This window comes from Jaculus jaculus, chromosome 6 (assembly GCF_020740685.1).
Source record: "Jaculus jaculus isolate mJacJac1 chromosome 6, mJacJac1.mat.Y.cur, whole genome shotgun sequence".
Taxonomy (NCBI): Eukaryota; Metazoa; Chordata; class Mammalia; order Rodentia; family Dipodidae; genus Jaculus; species Jaculus jaculus.
This window is the reverse complement of record NC_059107.1, coordinates 73,246,251-73,270,432: the sequence shown is the minus strand read 5'-3', so window position 1 is coordinate 73,270,432 and position 24,182 is coordinate 73,246,251. Positions and strand designations below refer to the sequence as shown.

General features: G+C 39.8%; 1 protein-coding gene across 10 annotated transcripts in view; it reads left to right on the top strand.

Annotated features, from left to right (window-relative positions):
- Chrm3 (cholinergic receptor muscarinic 3) overlaps nucleotides 1–24,182 on the top strand; it is a 576,562-nt gene that overhangs the window by 250,864 nt on the left and 301,516 nt on the right. For 8 of the 10 annotated variants that reach the window (XM_045153527.1, XM_045153522.1, XM_045153520.1 and 5 more), the window contains one exon: nucleotides 3,918–3,980. The exons of the other annotated variants lie outside the window; for them this stretch is intronic. The gene's annotated coding sequence lies outside the window, so the exon portion shown is untranslated. The remainder of the gene's footprint in view (nucleotides 1–3,917; nucleotides 3,981–24,182) is intronic. 10 annotated transcript variants of the gene reach the window in all.

The window sequence follows — 24,182 nt, the reverse complement described above, 5'->3', positions numbered from 1 at the left end:
GCATATACTCAAAATAATTAGAAAGAAGTAAGGAAGATTTTTTTAGAAGAGTTTTTAGTAGGGTTGGAGAAATGACTGTCAGTAAAGTACATCTACATAAGTGTGAGGGCCTGAGTTTAAATCCACAATATCCATATAAATGCTAGGCAGGCATAGTAGCATGCCTGTAAGCTGAGCGCTTTGAGAATGAAGACAGGGGATCTCCAGGGCAAGCTGGCCAGCTAGACAAGCCAAAATACCATTATCTGGGTTCAAGTGAGACACTCTGCCTCAGTAAATAAGGTGGAGAGTAATACCAGATGTCAGCCTCTGACCACCACATGCACACATAGGGGCCTGTACTCATGCATGCATATACATACACATACCACACTCACGAACACATGTAAAAAATAGAGAGGGAGGGCTGGAGGGATGGCTTAGCAGTTAACATGCTTGCCTGCAAAGCCAAAGGACATAGGTTCGATTCCTCAGGACCCATGTTAGCTAGATGTACAAGGGGGCACACATGTCTGGAGTTTGTTTGCAGCGGCTGGAGGCCCTGACATGCCCATTCTCTCTCTCTCCCTCTCTCTCCCTCTTTCTCTGTCAAATAAATAAATTAAAGAATATAAAAAAATATAGAGAGAGGGAGAGAAAGAAAGAAAGGAATGAAAGAAAGGAAGGGAGGGAGGGAGCAACGGAGGAAGGAAAGGAAGGAAGGAACAAAGGAGGGAAGGAAGGAAAGGAGGGAGAGAGGGAGTGAGGCAGAGAAGAAAGGAAGAAGAGAGAGGGGAGGGAAGAAAAGTGAAATGTTCTAAGGAAATGTTACCTTTTCAGATTATCATGCTAAAAGTCCAAAGTGGATGCCTAATGGAATACTCAGTCACTCCTGCATAAATACCCAAAAGAACTACTAGTTCAGTGGTAACTAGAACATCCCAACTACTGTGTATTATAAGTCAAGCAGTCTACAAGTAGTATTCTGTTCCTAGTTTTGTTTTCCTCTCTTTGGCTGACTGAGTAACTGTGATACCATCTGGGCATCATGGGTCAAATTGTAAATGTCTGTAGCCTTTGGAACTGTGGTTTCTGTGATCTGGAAGTTCCAGCCTCCTAGACTCTCTCATAAGTGAATGTCAGGGGCAATTAATTTGCAACAGAACGAATCAGAAGCCAACTCCATTGCACTTTCAGTGTGCATGCTTTGCTGATACTGGAAACACTTCAGGGTCTTCAACTTATATGTTGCTTCCTAGTCACTTAGAAAAAACATATTTATATCAAGAGACCCTCAGTGTTTGAATTCTGGTAGTTCTTTTCTAATTCTACATTAATAGGATTACTTAATTTTGAGAGATATGAGTTATTTATCTGAATGTTCTCAATCCAACCTGTGAGTTCTAATTGTGAAGTTTGTTTCTGTGATTTAGATATCTGTAATTCTTAACAGTGAAATACAAACAGCATATACTGATTGAGTAACTGCTATGTGCAAGATTAGAGTACTCCACAAGAGACCTGGCATGTGTGTGATTGGAGTCTCCTGGGTAGGTACTCTCTTTGGGTTGTTACATTCTATAAGGCTGCCAATAGTGGGAGGTGGACTCTACATTCACCAGTATTCCCTTTGAGGTTCAAAGATTTTGCTTGTCAGAGAGTGAAGCGGGAGAGAAACATGCCCTCCTCCCTTGTGAGTGTCACTGGGCCATTTCTTTAAAAGGCATGGGCTGCCACTGTTTGGTTGGGGTTGGCTGTGGAACTATAAAGTGTACAGATGTTAATTTCTGATGGTATGCTGGCATCTAAAGGGCATAACGGCAATAGTTCAAGGAGTCTAACAGAATTGTATTCAAAGCCTGCCATATGATCACTTATTCCCCCCAACTCTTGGTTTCCCTGCATGAATCTCATGGAATGTTCAGCTCTAGTTCTTCTTAGCCAGGGGCTCCTAGAAAAGAAAGTCTGCAAGGCTTTGCTTGTGTCAGATGCCCTTAGAGGGTCTCTTGGTAGTTCCCACACTTTGAGCATGGTGCAGGGGAGGCCTTAAGGAAAGGAGGGAGAGATGTTGGGATGGAAGATGACTAATGCCCTTAAGGACAATGACTCTCTAAGTGACCAAGCACCAGTGACTTTTCTAGTTTTTCCCAACAATTTGAAGATAGTACTTCCTCTATTTTGTTGTCTCTTTTCTTTTATCTACCATGGCCTCCAGGTCCCAGTAAACATTGCAAAAGGGGCGTGGAAAGAATGTAAGAGTCATAAGGTACATAGGCATACTTTGGGGTGCTGTCCTCCCAATATGACTCACTGGTGCATTCATGACCCCACCATAGGTACTAATACCCCCATAAGACCAACACAGTTCTGAGAAATAAATAATTTTTTTAAAGCTATGCAAAATAGAAATCTGGTTTTAATTATTATTCACACTCTAGTTACTACAAAACCCTCTCAATGTTTACTATTCATCTTTGTGTGTGTGTGTGTATTTTGTGGGGGTGCGTATGCACATGTGAGCACATGTGTGCACATGCATGTGGAGGCCAAAAGACAACTTGGGAATTATTCTTCAGTTGCCATCTGCAGTTTGGGGAAACAGCATCTCTCATTGGTTCGAATCCCAAAAACTAATCTAGACTGCTAGTAAGTGTGCCCCAGAGGTCCTCCTGACTGTACCTTCCCACCTCTGTAATTCTGAGCATACACCACCATGCCAGCTTTTGTTTTATTCATATAAATTCTGAAGAACTCTTATTCTCATGCTTATGAGGCAAGCACTTTATTGACTGGGCTGTCTCCCAGCCCCCTTGCTCTCCATGTCTGGGCTGATATTGTCACCTGCTCCACTCAAAGTTGCCTCAGTTCCCTCTTCACTGAAAAGAAAAATCCCTCTACACATGTTTCTGTTGTCCTCTTACTTATTCCCATGGGGTCTCTCATTCTCTTTTTGCCTTGTGGAAACTGTAAAGATCTCCTCTAAAAGCTCCAATCACATCTTCTCAGGTGGTATTATCCTCAGACTCTTCCATTACACTCTCTGCATGATCCTCTGTCTACAGCAACGTCCTTCACACCATTGCATTCCCTGATTCCCCAGCCATGGAACTTAGTGCCTACTTTCTTTCATTTGGTTAACCTTCTGAAAGAGGGGCTTTCCTAAGTTACTAGTCTTGAGCTAAGGCTCTTTGCTTTTCAAAAAGATAAATGCCATATTTGAATGGAGTTAGGAGATTTTCTTTAACATTTTATTCTACCCATGTGGGAGAGTGGACTTATCATAAATAAGGGCACTGCATGTATATAACTGGAATAGTTTGTTGGAGAAAGTTGTATGCTTAGACCCTGTGAGGTATTGTGTACAGGTAGTGTGCTAGGAAGGGAAGGCACCCATTGTTTAGAGATAAAGGAATGAGTGACTTCATGCTTTTAACTTTTCTCACTGTGTCCCTTCTTAGGAATGCAGAGACAGTGGAACTATGAAGTGGGGAACTCAATAGATACTTTTCTTTCCCCAGGGACAGATACCTTAACTTCTTTGGGCTTCTATGTTCCTATAATCAGCTACAGAAAAAGGGGCTGGAGAAATGGTTTAGTGGTTAAGGCACTTGCCTGCAAAGTCAAAGGGCCAGGTTTTGATTCCCAGGACCCATGTAAGCCACATGCACAAGATGGCGTATTATCTGGAGTTTGTTTGCAGTGGCTGGAGGTCCTGGCGCACCCATTCTCTCATTCTCTCTCTCTTTCTTTCTCTCTCTCTCTCTCTCTCTCTCTCTCTCAAATAAATAAATAAATAAAAATAAAATATTTTTAAAAGGGTATAAGCATGACCTATGTGATCTTTTCACATTACCTCAAATCATTTTGTGAAACCTATTGACTTTACCTTCCCCGGGTCCTGGAGCTTGTTCATGAACTCCATTGTTGTTCTCTTCTAGCACCTGCATTCTTATTATTGTCCAAGTCAATGACATCCAGAACTTCAGCTAAGAGACAGTAAGGTAAGAGCCTTTGTCTAATTGAATTCTTGCTTGGAAAAGGGATTGGTGGCTTGATATGTAAGAACACATTAGTGAGAAATATAAATTATAAATTAGTGCTTTTGGCAGTTTGTAATTTATACTGACTATATCTTTGTTTTTCTTTTACAACTTAATGGGTTTTGTCATGGCAACTTCATATTTGTGTGTCATTATACTTTGTTCTTATTTGTTACCCTACTGTGTGCATCTTAATATATCTCTACAGTCATGCTCATTTTTTTGTATTTAAAAAACAATGTAGGGCTGGAGAGATGGTTTAGCGGTTGAGCGCTTGCCTGTGAAGCCTAAGGACCCCGGTTCGAGGCTCAGTTCCCCAGGACCCACGTTAGCCAGATGCACAAGGGGGCGCACGCTTCTGGAGTTCATTTGCAGTGGCTGGAAGCCCTGGCGCGCCCATTCTTTCTCTCTCTCTCTCTCTCTCTCTCTCTCTCTCTCTCTCTCTCTCAAATAAATAAATAAAATTAAACAATTTTTTTTTTAAAAAAATACAATGTAAGAGCCAGGCATGGTGATGCAAGCCTTTAATCCCAGCACTCGGGAGGCAGAGGTAGGAGGATTGCTGTGAGTTTGAGTCCACCCTGAGATGCCATAGTGAATTCCAGGTCAGCCTGGGCTAGAGTGAGACCCTACCTTGAAAAACAAAACAAACAAAATAATGTAAAAAAAAAACCAATGTATTTATTTCCTTATTATATGCAAAATTATAATGAATGTAATGAATGCATGCTTATTGAACTTTGAAATTAATTGATTTTATTTCAAATGCTTTTTTGTAACAATAGTAGCAATGTAGGATATTTTTTAAAATAATGAAGGTCTTGGAATTATTACCATGTATATTGAACATTATACTTGTACAAATTTCATAATCTTAAGAGCTGCCCCTTAATTTATATTGTCTTTGTTCACATTACTGCCCAAAACCTGATTGTGACAGCATAAAGAAACCATAACATTATAAGAACACACAGTTCTTCTTAGTATTATCATTGATAATATTTTCTCTACCTAGTAAACATTATGAATTCTTATCCCAAATTCATTCTCCCTTCTTTCAATGCAAAATCCTGATGCTGTCAAAAATTGCACATCTGACTGTCTAAAATTACAATCATGCTTGGCGTTGTGACTCATATTTGTAATTTCAATATGTAGGAAGTTTAGGCAGGAGGATAGCCAGCAACCTGAGGTCAGTATGGGATACATAGTAAGTTCCAAGACACCCCAGGCAACAGCGTGACTCTGTCTCAGGAAAACAAATTTATTCTATTCTATTCTATCATATTATATCACGTATATGCATACATATATATCTGTATTTCCAGGCATCTTTATTGAGTCATTTGATTCATTTGTAACCAATGAGTTGTGTAAAATGGTTTTGAAATATTTTCCTCTGCTCATTTCTCATAGTGCTAACTAGAAGGAATGGCCTTATTTTGCAATCCCAAGAGCCAACACAAGCAAGCACACCATAATCATGCAGCAGGAAGATAAAAAGAGTATGCATTCTGCAAGCCTATAATTAGAATCCCTGTTGTATCACACACACGTGCAGAAGTACACACACAGTGACTTGGACAAGCTTGTTTGTTGGGTCATCTGAACTTCAGACTCTAGTCATTACTGAGCTGAATCAGAAACACTCAAGCTCAATCACATCCATGCTGACTTTCCACAGCAGTACTGGCAGTTGAGTATGTTCACTTCCATTTCGAATATGAAAGAAGAACCGGTCTCTGACAAGTTAAGTACTTTGTCTGGTGGTGGTCTGAGGCATCCATGTAATTTAAACATGTTCCAGTATGCTGCTGTTCCTTGTGAGCTCCTGCCCCAGTTCTAATCTTGAAAGCATGGAGTAAGGTATCTGTGCTATTGCTGGTTACATTTGACAGCTAATCAGTTCAAAAATTCTTTGGTTCAATTCAGTAGCATGAGATTTCCATTAGATTTTATAGTTATACAATTAAACTGAGTCTATTCCTTTTTTTAGAAAAAATATAGGGAAAAATCCCTCTGATTTGTGAAAATGGGAGTACAGTGAAATTGTCTATGAATTCAGATGACAGAAGTATTCATGCCAAGTATCTTCCTTGGGGTTCTGTTCTTTTCAAAGAAATGTTTAAAAGGAATAACCTGAGTGTGGCTACAAAAACTAACATTTTAACCAACAATCATATTAAATATCCTCTTTCAAATAATCTCCATTATATCACACATTCTTATTTGGTTCCAGAAAAAAGGGAAATAGCACAAATAAATGATAAGTTACATAAAGAAAATCACACTAGTCTTTGAGTAAGCCACTGAACAAGTCCTTGGAAGAAGATCCTAGGTAATGAGGAAAAAAAAAAATCCCTGGACTGGAAGATTCCCCAGAAGTACAGGCCAGAGTTCAGCACTTTTATAGTGTCAAAGAAAGCCATTTTCCCTTTCTGGACCTTTGCTGGCTTTTGTAAACTGAGAGTGTCAGATACTCTGATAGTCTGTTTGCACAAAATAATGCCTTACTTCCTTACTTTGAGTCTCTGAAAATGCAGAGACGTGCTTTGACATTTATTAAGGCCCAAGTTTCTCTTTTGGGCCATTAATCCTAGGAATTTCAGCTCATGTCTTTTCCTTTTACTTTCTTCCATATTTGTCCTGAGGTCTTTATTCTTTCATCATGACCCTCACTAATATAAGGCATCATCCTCCTTACTTAGACAAGGGCCTTAACTCTTGATGGTCAACTGACTTCTATTCTGGCCACAGGAGAATACCTTCGATACTCAGCCAGAATCCACTCTGGGAAACCTGACAGGTTTTGTTAACCTGTTTAAAAACTACTCAAAGCCTTTTGTTTATTCCTGTACATTTTGAATAAATCCAAACACACTTCCACCACTTTGACACATCTGCTGGAATCTGGTTTCTACATGTACCTTTTTCCATTTGCTTCCTAATCTCCAACCTCCCCTTTTCTTGAAAGTTTCTGATTGTTCTTTCCCTTCCCTTCAAGCCCTGGCACTGTTGCCTGGCTTGCTGTGTTCTGAATCTGGCTCTTGATTCCATCCACTCTTCTGTTCATTCACTTTGCCCTATCTTTCCTAATCCCTCCCCTCTCCCCCAGGAGGTACCCACACTTAATTCCCAGTAAAAGCTGAAAGCTTTATTTTTGAAGGTATATTAAAATATCCCTGCTGTATTGTGAATGTAAAATGCCTTCTGTAGGCTCCTGTTTGTGAACACTTGATGCCTAGATGGTGGCGCTGTTTTAGGGAGGTTGATGAATGGTGGGAGGTGGAGCTTTGCTGGAGGAAGTGAGTCACTGGGGGTGAGCCTTGAGGTTTTATAACACAGCCCCACTTCTCATTTATCCTCTGCCTCCTGCCTACTGATGTGAGAAACCTGCTTTCCACTCCTGCTCCCATGTCCTCCCTGACATAAATTTATCTTCAAAACTGTAAGCCAAAAATAAACCCTTTCATTCTTACACTGCTTCTGGTCAGGTATTCTGTTCATAGAACTGGGAAGTAACTGATACAATTCTCCTTTTTAGTAAAATATCCACATGGCTTAAGGAATCTAAGTAGATAGAAATAATTGGGTCATGCTTGTTTAAGACTGTTGTCTCTCCAACACCATGGCATGATATAATATCCAAGAGGACAAGTTCTTATCTACTATCCTTACTGCCCAAATCACATCTTTCTCCAAAAGTAATTATTTAATATTTATTAAATAAGCAATTGTATAGTCAGAAAATGCCATTGGCTTAATATCCTCTAAAGAAATTAAGCAGTGCTTATGAATTTCCCCAACATGTCTATCACACATATGGTAATGACAAGAAAAAATATGGAGAAAGTGATAAAAGAAGGAAGGAGACAAATGGGCAGACAGTGGTTCAAATAGAACATGGCCATAAATCACTAGGAGGGACCATTTCAGAGGTCTCTGTTCAGTAGCCTTTGTGCTTTGTGGTAACAGGTGTCAGGGCACTGTCATAGACACTTATTGGCTAAACCTTGAAATTCACCATCAGAAATATTATCAAATAAGGACTCAAAAAGTGAAGTAATGAGTTATTGAATTATTAAGAGCAAAATGGATTTTTGCATGTGTTTACATGTATGTGCATATTCATAGGTGTGTAGCTACACATGCTTGTAGAGGTCAAAGGACAACCCTAGGTGTTGTTCCTTCAGACACCATCTGCTTTTATTTGAGACAGAGTTTCATTGGCTTGAAAATCACCAATTAGGCTAGGCTGACTGGAGGCTGAGCCCCAACAATCCACCTCTCTCTGCCTTCCCAGAACAAGGATTACAAGCATGCACCACCTCACTCAGTTTCTTTAATGTAGGTTCTGGGGGTCCAACACAGATCCTCATGTTTACAAGGCAAACACCTTGTAGACAGAGCTATCTTTCTATGCCAAAAAAAAATGATATCTTTTTTATGGGCATGGTAATATCTTCTTGTTGCCACTATTCAGTCCATGGCAATAGAAGACATCCAGATACAATGAGTATAAGCCACAAACTGTGAGACAGACAAACACCTTGTGCTAAGAATCTTCCCCAGAGCATCACTGAACCAAATTGTCATAGTGACTATGCACTGTGGCACAAGGTGTTGATGCTTTAGACATGGTAGCAGAACATGGAAACCAGAAAAAAAGGTCTTATCTGTCAATTAACTGAGATAGCCCTGTGGTTAGATTATAGCAAATTGAGGACTTTTTTTTTTTTTGCAATTGAGATTTAACAGCAGTTGATAAAATATTTATGTTCTGATTTCAGTCACATTGACAACACTTTTAAATCTTGGAACATGATAATTATGTGTTATCAAAACATTAAAAATTGTAGCTGATCTACTGAGGAGAAAGATGATCTTTTTTGAACAAAGAAAGGGCATCAACTTTTAAAGGATATAGCTATGATAAAAAATCAGAAATAGGTATTTGTAATGCAGAAATATATTGTGTGTTATAGTCATACAGTGCAAGGAAATACCCTTCCTAACTCAGCCTGTTCTGGGCACCCTAGCTTTTCTTAATCAGTTCTATCTAGCTGCATATCTGTTTCTCTCCCTGTCACAGTCCTATGCCTATAAAATGAGCAATATTTGTATAGTATATCAATAAATTGTGTAATATTTTGGCATATGTCCATAAGTAAGCATTCTTGGTATTGAAGAGAAAATAAAACATATTGTGATAAGCACAAAGAATTGAATTTACACAGAATTTACAAATGGACTATTTTCAAGTGTTCTAATGGAAAATATAATTGTGCACACATATATTTTTTAAAGTATTATTTGAAAACTACAATCTTTTAATTCTTGGTCAATGGTTTTATTACAGTCTTGATAATGACTAGCTGTGTGATGATTTGCATGAACAAGTAAACAATAAAAAAAATGTAAAAAGTGGTTCTATAGCTATTCAGAAGTTTCTTGTGACCAATATTCTATGTATGGGATATCACAGCTGTTAGTTATTAACAAATGTGGTATAGGAACTTTTTGAGACATTGCAAATGATTTTAGAAAGTAGTGTAACCTTTTAATCAGAAAATATTTAAAAATTGACTACAAAAATTATTTCCTTTGTCAACCACACCTCCACAACCCCTTCCAAACACAAACACACACACACACACACACACACACACACACACACACACACAAAACTTTGACTTCACTAAAAGGACTTATCAACTGAAAATAGGCAGAAATTAGCTTGACCTTCATATGTAGGAGACCAGGAGCAACAAGCACCATTAGAGGCCATGTGTCTACACCCTTCCTACCTGACATTGTTCCCAGTCCTCACTCTCAAAGAGTGCCTGTGGATAATCTGTCTCAGGCTCTTTGGAGGCCAAAGACAGTTATCTAATGCACTGGTTTTCATGCATGAGTATATCTATAATCACATTGCAATATGTCTTGTAGTTCAAAAGTGCTGAGGCAAGCCTGAACATGGGCATTGCACCAGATAAAACGAAAGCTGATGCTGACTAACATGGATTTACAAGTCCATAATGCATGGGGCCAAGGCAGGGACCCCATGGCCTGGTCTTAGGCCAGTGATGGACAGAAGTAACTGCTTTAGGTAAAGATAGAAATGTATGCATGCAGCTGCTGACCTCACCAGCAACTCTGTACCTGACTTTGTCATCCTTACTCCAGGTCCTACACCATGTCCTTTAGCAATGAATTCCATTAGTTCCTCCAGCTCTTTCAGCCCCTTGTCCATAAGAAGCAGTAGCTCAGTGTTTGGCCAGCACTGGACTCACACTCACCTTGGCTATCTACAGAACATCATGGTAGATTGGGAGGTCCCAGGTGTCTCCACGGTGGTTGTAGCCTCTCTAGAGAATCCTGGAAAATGGTCACTGCAGCCAGGGTCTGCGAGGCTGCTCAGGTCTGGACTCATGGGTGTGGCTGTTTTGTACCCATAGCAGGAAATTCAAAAAACACACATGTGGACATAGTGAATACAGTAATTCCCCCAAAATATTAAAATGTGTTATATGAAAAGAGATTAAAATGTACTTTAAATTTTCCAGAAACAATTTAAATGAAAACAATGCATTTTAAAGAAACTATGGGAGCCAAGCATGGTGGTGCATGCCTTTAATCCCAGCTCTTGGAAGGCAGAGGTAGGAGGATTGCTGTGAGTCCGAGGCCACCCTGAGACTCCATTGTGAATTCTAGGTCAGCTTGGGCTAGAGTGAAAACCTACCTCAAAATATTACTAGTAGAAACAAAAAGTAACAAAATATAAACACCAAAAATAAAATCTAGGTTAGGCGTGGTGGTACATGCCTTTAATCCCAGCACCCAGGAGGGACAGGCAGGAGGATCACCATGAGTTCAAAGCCACCCTGAGACAACATAGTGAATTCTAAGTCAGCCTGGGCTAGCGCAAGACCCTACCTCAAAAAAAAATCTTACAGTATGACTAAAAAATTATAACAAAAGAGCCATAGAAAACCAGGTTTGGAGTTTATAGGTGGGACTTTTTAACTGAAAGAGAGGTTTTGAGCATAGTTCCCCAACATTGAGAAATTTAATTACACTCTAGGAAAAATAAAATTGCTCTTAGGATTATGATGAGAAAGTTTTTGAAATGGACTTGAAAATTAAAGGCATAGCCTTTGCACCAAGCAGCATACATGCATGGATGAGAAGAAATAAATTCACAGCACATAGAAGAAAGCCTTAAGCATGAAAGCTGGTAATGTGATAAAAAGAAAATGGTCTTTATACATGTGCTACATTTATATTCCCATGTATCATAGAAAAAAAGGGAAAGAAAATTCAATTTACAGTTGCTCATTATTCTGAGACTACAAACCCTATCCAATTTTGATATGTCCTTTCAGAAAAATGTTTTTTCAAATCCTACTTCATGTTCCTGAGGTAGAAACTTTAGATGGTCTGCGCTAATGCTTTAATACACAGCCTGTATTTTTGAGCTGAAAATCTGCATTGATGATATGTTTCGTATGCCTTTTTTACTGATATGAATTATTCATGATGACACCAGATCTGAGTGGTGTAAGCAAGTTGTCTTGATCTATGTCTCTGGCATATCTTGATTCTTAGTGCTTTCACAGTGATAGCCACAAAGGAGCTGTGGGAAAAAATGTTTATGAAAGGGGTGTGTTAATTGGCATGCAACGTAGAGTAATAGGTAATATGATCATATGGCTTCAGGGACATAGAGATACCACTGCATAAGCAATAGGTAACATGAGACTTGGGAAGGGGCAGGATTTATATATACAGGGAAAAGACAGTCAACAACACAAGGGATCATAGATATGAAAGAAAATGTAAGTGACGTGATGTCCACACACGGGGCATGGGATAACAGGATGCAGAAAGGAAGGTAGGGCCAGAATGAGAAGGATGTAGAGTATCTAAAGACTGTTATCTTAAACGTACAGAAAACTGCTGAAAGAGTTTGACACTGAGAAATGATTCAAGGAAAACTGACTGAGCAGCTGCATGGGAAAACAAATCAGGTAGAATGTGTGTAGACAGATCACTTTTCTAGACTAAAAGGTGATCAGATAAGCGAGGAAAAGTCCCAGCAGGCACGAGGGAAGGTCAGGTTCAGAGCACACCATGACAACTCAGGAGCCAACTTCCTCCTTGTGTTAAATTTTGCATCTGTCACCTGAGTTATCCTTACACTTTTTAATCTTTTTGATAGTTTTCATTTTTGTTGTTGTTTGAAGTAGATTCTCACTGTAGGCCAGGCTGACCAGGAAGTCACTATGCAGTCTCAGGCTGGCCTCAACTCAGGGCAGTCCTCCTATATCTGCCTCCCAAGTGCTGGGATTAAAGGCAGGTACCACCATGCCTGGCTTTTTGTGATTATTTGTTTTTCATAAGAAAATGCAAAATGGATTCAAATCATAAAGAAAAAAACAGAGCCTCACTCTATGTTCTACCTTGGTCTTCACTCATTTTGTTTCCTCACCACCCATGATCCTGTCCCCCAATTTAATTCTCTTATCTCCCTTTACCCTTCAACCCACTGTTCTTTGATCTCTGATCTCACCCAGACAGCAGGTGTCAAAAAGAATAAGAGCAGGCTAACGAGATGGCCAGTGTGCAAAGTGCTTGACTCACTAATCTGAGGAACTAACTTTGCATCCTCAGCACCCACAGAAAAACCAGGTATGGAAGCACATACCTGTAATCCCAGTGGTTGGGAAGTAGAGACCCTTGGAAGACCCTTGGAGCCTGCTGGTTAGCTTATCTGGTTGAAGTGGTGAGCTTTAGGCTCAGTGTGAGACCCTGTCTCAAAAGATAAGGTACTACTGCTTATGAGCTGCCAAGTTCATGATATTTTGTTATATTAGCCATGTATATAGAGACAGGAGTCTAGAGCTGGAGAGATTGCATAGCACTGAAGGCGTTTGCCTGTGAAGCCTAAAAAACCAAGTTCAACTCCACAGAACCCATGTAAACCAGATGCATGAGGTGACACATGAACACAGGTGACAGACACATGCTCACAAGTTGACACATTCTCACAAAGTAGCGCATGCTTCTGGATTTTGTTTTCAGTGGTTAAGACCCTGGTGCACCAATTCTCTCTTTGACACACACACACCTAAAAATAGAAAACATGAGTCTGGTTTCAAAAGATGAAAAACAGAAATGGAGGTGAGGAACAAGTATAAAGACAACTTGGAAACAAGCTAGATCTTGAAAGGAAGTGGAAAATTGTAAGTTAGTGGTTGTGGTACAAGTGAAAGAGGCAGGACCTGGAATCACATTAGACTTCTTTTGTTTGTTTCTGCTTTTTTTTTTTCTGCATGTGTCTGAGTATTTGATGTGTGTGCATTGTTTATATGTATGTGCATTCATGTGTGTATGTAGGAGCACGTGCATATCAGATATCCATGCACATGTGTATGGAGGCCAGAAAACAGCCTCAGGTGCTATCTTCAGCTATGCTGTCCATCTGTTTTTGAGACAGTCCATTATTATCCCAACGCTTACCAATCAGTCTAAAAGAGCTGTCCAGTGAACTTCAGAGACCACCTGGGACCTCCTTCCCAGAGCTGGGGTTACAGGTGCATGCTACTGTTTCTAGCATTTACATGAGTTCTGGGATTCACACTTGGGTCCTCATGTTTGCAAGACAATTGTTTTACCACCTGAGCCATCTCCTCAGATGAAAGCAGGGCATTTTAAAGCTAAGAGACATCAAAGCCTGACAAGGATGAGGAGATAATGAAAAAAATGCAGAAAGGAAGGATAAATTGATGATGGGTGGAAGAAAAGGATAACAGCTCAGGAGCAAGGCCCCATGAGTGTATGAGGAGAAACAAGTGTAAGAATTTGTACTGGTGGGTATAGGGAAAGAGGCAGAGTACCAGAGCACAGATATCAGTGAGTGAACAGGTAACAGTGGTCAGAAAGGAAGGAGTGTTCAAATTACTTACTTTTAGTCCCACCTATAAGGTATAGGCAGCTGGGCACTGTGCTCCATTGAGTTCAAATAAAGTGAAAAGAGTTTGGAACTATCATTGGGAGTTAGATGAAGCTTTTGAAGAAGGCAAACTGAGTACATGGTGGCTAACCTCAGAGGCCATGCTGTGGGACTCACAATCAGGTCATCTGAGAGGCATTGTGGGGACCAGAAAGACCCCTGAACTCAGCTCCTGTGCAGCAGCCCAGCTCCCTCAGCCCCTAATGTGTAAGCTTGCCTCTGGCATTGATAGCCTCTTGATTTGTCTCTTCTGTAACATGGAGACCATCCAATGAGCCTTCTCTTCTATTAACAGGCATGTTTGTTTTTGTGTCAGTACCATGCTGCTTTTATTACTATTGCTCTGTATTATAACTTTAAATCAGATATTAGGGTACCTCCAGAATTGTTCTTTTTACTCAAAGTTGATTTTGCTATTTGGGGCATTTTAGGATTACACATAAAATTTAGTTTTGAGTTTTCTATTTCTGTGAAAGTGTCACTGGAAGTTTAATGGGTGTTTCAGTAAGTTTGTAGCTCACTTCAGGAGCATATCACAATATTAATTCTGTCAATACGTGAGCATGGGAAATCTACATGAAAGGAAAATGGAGAGTATTTGCGAAGAGGACAGGGAAGAGCAGGAGTGATAGTGTCAGGAAAGGACACTGGGAGTAAATATGGTCAAAGTATATGATGTACTTTAACAAAATGTCATTTTGAAACCAATCACTTTGTATAATAATATATACTAACATTTTAGTATGGTCCTTCTCATAGGTGGGTAAACAATGAAAGGCTTTGAGCCTGCTTACACCTATTATATACCCAATGATATAGCAGTATTACTAGTGATATTAGCTATTGTTTCATTTCCCCAGGCTTTAGTATCTATCTGTAAAATTGGTTTGATAATTCATTTTCCATGCAGGTTTGCTGAAAATAATAAGAAATTTACTCATAAAGTTTCTAGAACAGCAACTAAATATAAAGGAAGTAAAGAAATGTGAGTATGTCAGGATAATTCCACTCTGCAACCAACAAGGAAGCCTGGTAACTAAGGCAGATATGGAGATATAAGGTCATGTTGAGGTCAGGTTCACATTGCTTGCAGAAATCACCCAACAACTTGTAGAAAAAAAAAAAGATTGTTTTGGCTTACAGATATGAGGGGAAGCTCCACGATGGCAAGGGAAAACAATAGCATGAGAAGAGGGTGGACGTCACCCTCTGGCCAACATCAGGTGGACAACAGGAAAAGGAAAGTGTGCCAAACACTGGCATGGTGAAACCGGCTATAATATCCATAAGCCCACCTCCAACAATACACTGCCACCAGAAGGCATTAATTCCAAAATTTCCATCAGCTGGTGGGACCTAGCATTCAGAACACCTAAGTTTATAGGGGACATCTGAATCAAACCACCACATTCTGCCCCTGGCCCCCATAAACTGATAACTATCCATGATATAAAATGCAATGCATCCAGTCCAACTTTAAAAGTCCCCATTTTTTTAATCAATCCTAACGATGTTCAAACATTCCCATAATCCAAGGTCTTTTAACTAAGCCATAATATGAAAAACTGCCCCCCACAAACCTTTAATGGCACAGAATAAATATTCAAACTGCAAAAGATGGCATTGGGCATAGCAAATAAATATTCAACCAATACAAGATTTAAACAGGGCAAATATCAAACTCTGTAGCTTCAAGTCCAACAACTCTAGTCAGTGACAAACCTCCAAGTACAATAATTCTAACCAGCAACAAGTCTCTGGAGTTCCAATTCCACCCCTCCAGCTAGGCTACTCACAGTCCTGGGAAACTTCATTTGGAGCTGGCCGTTCTCCTTGGCATCCATCTGGTGGCCCTGGCATTTCCACTGGGTCTCCACTGCAACCCATGGTTAACCCTCACAATTCCATCAGCTCTCCATGTAGGCATCCAGCAAACTTGCTTCACACTGCCCATGGCCGTTTCCAAAACACAATACTGCATTGCAAACTCAATGACCCTCTCTTTCCTGCATTTCTTATATACCATAATGCCAGGGGGATGCAAATTTGTTAATCCAAGGGAGAATAAAGGAGGCTTGGAAGAACAGGACACTCCTGCAGCATTCAGGCCACTTCAAAAGACTGCATTCTTTCTGTTGTCTCAGTGCAATTCAGCTGGCCAAATCTCAATGGTTGTGATCTCTCATACAGTTGCAGCTGAGCAAGCAGGAGTTTTGACCCAAATATTTCTTTCTGTGCCATATCCCTCTACACGCATCAGTCTGTTTCTGTGCACATTCTCAGGACATGGGAATAACAGCAAGCCTCTCACACAAACTGCTTCCAGCCCAAATAAACAAAGCTCCTTTTCACCCTCATAAGCCAAACTGCAAGGTCCATAGTTTTTGCTGCTTTCAGGTCTTTCAACTCTGACCAGAATAGTCCATCAGCTGAACTTATAGCACTACAAAGGTGTGTCTTAGGCCAAGGTTTCAAATCCTTACACATTCCTCGTGAAAATAAGCTCCAAAAGGCCAAAGCCCCACAATCAGGTGTCTAGCAGCAATCCCACTCCTCAGTACCAACTATACTTTTGCAATCAGGTCACATTTCTGGCAGAAATCACCTACCAAGAGAAGCTTGTGGAAAAAAATTATTTTGGCTTACAGAGTTGAGGGGAAGCTCCACGATGACTGAGGAAAATGATGGCATGAGCAGAGGGTGGACATCACCCCTGGCCAACATCAGGTGGACAACAGGAACAGAAGAGTGTGCCAAACACTGACAAGGGGACACGGGCTATAATGCCCATAAGCCCGCACTCAACAATACAGTCAACAATGTGCTTAATTCCCAAATCTCCATCAGCTGGGAACATAGCATTCAGAACACCTAAGTTTATGAGGGACACAGGTGATTTATGACTGGAAAGCAGTTTGAGACTTAATTTGTAAGAGACTTGAAACCAGTTAAGTCCTGCTGTTGTGGCCATGGATCTATATTTTATCTGAAACTGATAAATTTAACAAAAATGGATTCATTTTCTTTTTACAAAATGTGAGGGGAGATTTTGTGTATGCATGGGCACATTTTAGAGGAAACATCTTCAGAAGTTAATCAAATATAATGAGTCTTTCTATTGGGAAATGACATTAATTACCATATTATATCACATAATCTAAACCAGTAAACAAAACAGTCAAAATTAAATAAATTTAATCAATTATATAAAATACTATGTTTTTGTAGTGTATACATAAAATAAAAATCAGTGTATTAATACATTATGCATGAACCAGGCATGGTGACACATGCTTTTAATCCCAGCACTCGGGAGGCAGAGGTAAGAGGACTGCTAAGAGTTCAAGGCCACCCTGAGAATACATAGGGAATTCCAGATCAGCTTGGGCTAGAGTGAAATCATACCTCAAAAAATTATGCATGTGAACATTTTCAATCACATATAATATATAAAATTATTTGTTTTTTATTATTTATTTTATTTGAAAGCGACACACACAGAGAGAAAGACAGATAGAGGGAGAGAGAGAGAGAATGGGCGCGCCAGGGCTTCCAGCCTCTGCAAACGAACTCCAGACACGTGCGCCCCCTTGTGCATCTGGCTAACGTGGGACCTGGGGAACCGAGCCTCGAACCGGGGTCCTTAGGCTTCACAGGCAAGCGCTTAACTGCTAAGCCATCTCTCCAGCCCTAAAATTATTTGTTTTGATTTCCAAGTTGATCATAAGGAATATAAGAGCAATATCAGCCAAGTACCTTGTTCATGGAAGATACCAAGCAATGATTGAAGAATAAACAAATGAACAAACAAAATCCACTTTATAAACCTGTATAACTTATATAGGAGTTCATCATCTCAGAAGTACACACACACACACACACACACACACACACACACACATATATATATATATATATATATATATATGCAAACATACATACATGTATGCATATATATGGGCCTGGTGACATAGGTCTCTAATCCTAACTACTCAACAACTACTGAGGAGAGTCAGGCAGGAAAATTGCAAGTTCAAGACCTGCTTTGGATGCAGAGTGATTTCAAATACAAGACCAGCCTACCAAGAAGAAGTCCAGGGATGTATCTCAGTGGTGTACTGGTGAAATAAGACAGAAGAATAAAAGAGGAAGATACCCAGCATCTTCCTCTGGCACCTGCATGCATGCATGAGGTGCACACGTGTGCATATACCACATGCATACACCACCCCCCACACGCCACCTACCTACTGCACACATGCCAAAATTATTTGAGAATCTTTGACATCAAGGTTAAAAATGTGGCTTTAAAGTACATGAGTGTTAATTCAAACATGAGCTCCCCATGGGACAAACTAATTTTCTAATCTCTTTCCCCATCTGCCCTCTGTAGCCACAAGGAACTCAAGTACTCCTGTGAGAGATACATGGAGTAGTTACAAGTGAGATGTATATATAGTTTCTGCCCTATACTAAGCAGTCAAGTTATGTTGACTTTTTTATTATTTCCTCTCTGCCAGGAAAAAGGAAACAGGGAAAGAGGAGGTCTCTCTGATATCTTTTTCTTTACTTTCTCACCTGTATGTTCATCTTGAAAGGGAAAGGATTTACCTTCAGGTATGGGCTTGAAAATGGGCCTAATAATATTCTGAGTTTCCTTCTCCCTTATATGTTATTTTTACTTACATCACATGATGAAGTCACATAACCTATTTGAACCTCATTTCCTCAATAGCAAAGAATGGCCACATCAGCTGAGCTATCAGAATTGTAAAAGTGAAATAAAACAGTCCAGGAGACGATAGTCTTTTGTTCATCATAGAGGATTATTTTGTGGGCATTAACATGACAGCTCTCTTAGAATAATCTTATGACAGGAGGCTGCATAATAGTATTTACTGAATTACATCATTCCTACTCCTGCATGGGAGGGCCATTCCCCATCTTTGACAGTGTTAAATACCAACCTGAGCTGGAAAGCAAACTGGTCAAAGCAGATTTTACTCAGGAACTATTGTAATAAAATAGAGAGAGCTCAGCTCTGATACAACATGGAAAAATGGGATTTAGAGGATGGTAGAGCAAGTGGATGAAAAGTTACTCAAAGGAAAGCTTAGAGGTGGAGAAAGTTTCAACTAAACAGATCTCAGAGTTCTTGTTAAAGGTATTCTAGTGGACTCAGTCAACATAGACATTTGTAGGGAAGAGGAAAATAAACAGATAACTAAAGTGATCAGAGATCATGGGAGATGATCAATAAACTGACTTAGCAGGATTCATGTAAAACAGGATATATAGGGAATGGGGATATGGCTCACTGTTAAAGTGCTTACCCTGTAAGTATGAGGACCTGAGTTCAGATCCCCAGGACCCATGTAAATACTGAAGTGGCATGGTGTCATCCTGTGATCCCAGTACTGGAGCTGTACAGGCAGGGGATCCACAGAATAAGCAAGCTAGTTAGACTAACCAAATCCATGGGCTTTGGGTTTAAGTGAGAGACCCTGTCTCAATAATAAGGTAGAAACTTATTGAAGAAAAAAACCCAACATCACTTCTGGCCTGTACATACAACTCTATGCACATGTGTGTGCACACACCCACACACAAATATGTTCCCATGAACATTACATGCACACATACACAAGCACAAACTAGGTGATAGAGAAATAGACATGGAAGTATGATAGTCAAGAACCTCTTAGGAATAAAGTTCAGAAGTACTTAAGGTTTGGTTCCTATAGCTGGGGAAATGGCTTGGTAGTTAAAGGCTCTGCTTACAAAGCCTAGTGGCCAAGGCTAAGTTCTCCAGAACACACATAAAGCCAGTTCACAAATAGGCATATGTCTGGAGTTCATTTGCAGTGGCAAAAAACCACACCAGTGTGCCTATTTTCTCTCTCTCTCTCTCTTTCTATCTTTCCCTCCCTTCCTTTCCCCTTCTCACTCCCCCTTCTCTCTCTCTCTCTTTTTCTCTCTTTACCTCCATCCTCTGTATTTTGGGGGGAGAAGAACTACCTTCAAGGCTGCAAATTTATCACAGTGGAATAGCCTGCTTTGAACATGGACAGTTTAAATGGGAATATTATGATGACACCGAGTGGGTATATTTTTGCACTTCACATCCCTATATCTTCTTAACAAACTAGTAGCCACAAATAGGATCAAATTTTAGTTTTTCTATAAACACTACACTCACCTCCTGTTGGCCAATGTCACTAAAGAAATATATACACATGTATATATGTATGTGTGTATATACACATATAGAGTGTCCAAGCCTAGATGCCTCTTAACTTTACTCAGACATGGAAGGCAGATCAGCCATGCAACAACTGACATCTGTTCTTAGCAATGAAACAGAAAGAAAGAAGCTATTAGCTGTCACCCTTATTACAGTCTATCACTGCTGCTGCTGCCCTACCCTGGCCATTCCTCTATAAACAGCTAATCAACTCCAGACATATATGAAGAATATTACCACTGGGATTTCAGAGCAAGTTTCTATTAATTCTGAAGTTCTTTTTTTTTTAATTTTATTAGTTTGCTTACTTCAGGGAGAGAGAGAAGGAAGAAGACATAGATGGAGAAAGACAGAATGAGTGTGCCAGGACCTCCAGCCACTACAAACAAACTCTAGACATGTGTTTCACCTTATGCATCTGGCTTATGTGGGTACTGGGGAATTGAACCTTGATCCTTAGGCTTCACAGGAAAGCTCCTTAACCACTAAGCAATCTTTCTATCCCTGATTCTGAAGCTTTTAATGGACTGCCTACTATTGAAGCTGCTATTGCTTGGCCAAGTGATTATCCTAAATTAACCTGTTGCAGTGGAGTGCTCAGGGTTCAGGAAAGTCCTTGAACCCCAAACCCTAGTTTCATGCCTAATTTAATCAAAGAATTGAATAAAATGACTGCGAATGATAATTATTAAATTGTTATATTTATTGAAGGAAGTACAGGAAAGGCATCCACGTGGTTGTAGATGCCTGGGAAAACCATGGAAAGAAAAGAGAGAAAAGGCCAGGCGTGGTGGCACACGCCTTTAATCCCAGCACTCGGGAGGCAGGGGTAGGAGGATTGCCGTAAATTCGAGGCCAGCCTGAGACTACATAGTGAATTCCAGGTCAGCCTGGGCCAGAGAGAGACCCTACCTCAAAAAAAAAAAAAAAAAAAAAAACAACAAACGCCAAAAATATATAGAGATGATAGAGATGATAGATAGATAGATAGATAGATAGATAGATAGATAGATAGATAGATAGATAGATAGATAGATAGATAGATAGAAAAGAGAGAAAAGGAAGTTCAAAGAGCTCCTGCCATGTGGGGAGTTGGAGGGGGTAAAGTGCACATGTGGAAAGTAAGGGCTAGGGGTTCTCCCCTTGGCTCACTCAACAGAGCCTGGCCAAACCAGGGGGAAACTCACCAGCAGCTGTAAATTCCCAAGTGATCAAGTAGCTCAGAACCTCTGTCTTTCTCTCTTTCTCTCTCTCTTCTTTTTTTTTTTATGTTTGATCCAAAAGGGAATCTAGGTCAAAACAAAGAGACAAGATGGTCACTGGTTGCAGAAGGTAAGGGAATTTGATGTCCTGTACACAAACAAAGGCCTATTCAGATGAAACCCAGAGTCTGTTTTGAAGAAAAGCCTAGAGATGTCCCAGGACTGCTTAAATATTTGATTTCTTACTTCACCTAGCAGTGGAAAACAGGACACATTCCCTGAGAAAACAGGATAACATTAAACATATAGACATAGAAGAAAGTTTCTAGAGACAAAATAAGGAAGACATGGTTGCACTGGTTTGGGAGTTGAGAGAGAAAAATAATTGATAGCTAGTGTGTACATGAGTGGGATCTGGAGAGAGAGCTACAACCTTATTGAAGGAGCTGTCAGAAGAAAGGAGAGCCAGGAACACTTACAGCATGTGAATGACGGGTGGAGAAGCTACTTTGGAAACTCTAGAGGGAACAAAATTGGAGCGTTAATGGAGAAAGCAAGGTAATTAGACTTAACTGAACTTGGCTATTCAATTCCACATTTCCATGAAGTGCAGTCACATACTGGTTTTGAATTGGGAATATTTATCTAACATCCATGTGTAAATTCAAGGAGAAACAAGATCATGAGTAAAATGGTGATACTGTGGTTCCTCTTTATCCATGCCTTTGCCTTCCATAGTTAGTATTGCATAGAGTTGATCATAGTCTGAATATATTAAGTAAAACATTCCAGAATTAGACAAGGCAAAAGTTGTAAGTCATCACACTGCCCTAATTAGCATGATGAAGACTCTTGCAGTTTCATCTTGCACATGAACCATCTTCACAGTACAATGCTATGCACACTACCTGCCCATTAATACTTAGTAGCTCTTTGGTTTCTCAGGCTGACTGTTAAAGCATGGAAGTGCTTATGTTCACACAGTCTTTACTTAACGTCATATTAGACCCAGAAAGCAAAAGTCATGAATAAAGGAGATACAGAAAAGAAAACATGGGAAGTCCGATCAACTCTGGCACTATGTAAAATGCCACCGGACATAAGGAAAATACACAGTATGGATATGGTTTGGCATTATGCCTGATTTCAGACATCCACTGAGAGTCTTGGAACATATCATCCATGAATCACAGGAGATTCCTCTACTGACAGGCTCACATTAGCTCTTTTGTGTCAGAAAGAAGCCTCACTCTTAGAGAAAAATGAAATTCATTCCACTCATACTGGGCACTACTCTTTTCAAGTTCCATCTTTGAATGTGTCTTTATTGAAGTTGGTGAGCAAAGAAGTGCAAATATACTAATTCCTACTTCTATTTTTATGACCCTGTGAAGGGAAAGAGCAAAAGGAAGAGTTCTATTCATGTGTCATACTCTAAAATTTACTGTAGTTTGCTAATTATAAGTTCTATTGTCTGTTCTCAAAAGGAATTCAAGAGCTGAACCAAGGATAGTAAGGTCTCCCAGACCCCAGTGATTACACAGCTGCAAAATTTGTAGCAAAAATGTCAGCCTTAGTATTTTTGCAGGCCAAAAGGCCAAGCAAAGTCAAGTAAACTGTTTTTTTTTTTTAATTTCTTAACAAGAAAAATTTGCAAGATCTAAAAATCGGTCTCAAATTGCTTCATCAGAAACTCTAAGCTTGCCTTTGACCTCCCAGACTGTAGGGTGTGTTTGCATCTGTTCAATGGGTGATAATGCTAATTTCATCTGTTCCTGCCTATTCAATAAAGATTTCTGAATTCCATGTTTTTAAGATGCTGTCATAGAAACAAAAGTTAAACATACTTTTCAAGTTGTACAGACATGACTATAGGATAGCTGTCTCCTTACATAATTCTTTAAGCCAGCATTAACTGCCTTCATCTCACTTCTCTCATGCTCTGATGTTAACATACCTCAATTTATCTAAGATTAGTTCATTGATCTGCTAAATCAGGCAGGGCAAAATAATTTGGCTTTAATTTTGAAATACTTCATCTATATAGACATTCATTCTAAAGATTTTGCAAGTAATATGAAATGAGTAATTAACTCATTTTAATTGCTCATTTAACTAGTTTAATGAGTCAATGTTCTTTTAGTAAAAATTTATGTTAAGGGCTAGAAATATAGCTCAGTGGTAGAGTGCTTGCCTAACATGCAGAAGGCTCTGGATTTTTTCTCTTGAAAGAAACAGTGGGGAGGGGAGAGTTAGATTCTATACCCCACTTCAGCAGTGAGCATATTGAGTCAAAATTCTTCTCCTAAATGACTTTAGGACTTTAACTTTTCTGAGGATGGGTCAATGTTATAGACTGAGCAATGCCTGGCATAAAGCATTGCCAGACTTAGAGAATATGGAAGGACAGACGCCCCCTCCAGTAACACTGATCAGAAAAACATCACAATTGCCACTCTGTAGGATTTAAAATATAATATGAAAGCATGGAGGAGGGTGGAAGTCTCAGCACTGTGGTACCCACCCTTAAGAGTTAATCCAACTAGAGCCTGGCAGACTACTCACCTGGTGAACAGACCACCCCTCAGCACCCTCACCTGAAGACATGTCAAGGATGGGGAAAGAGTTACTCTCTTAGTGAAACAACCAGAAGTCCCTCCCTTGTGGAAGTTACTCACAAATCCTCATTGCTAAACCTGCCC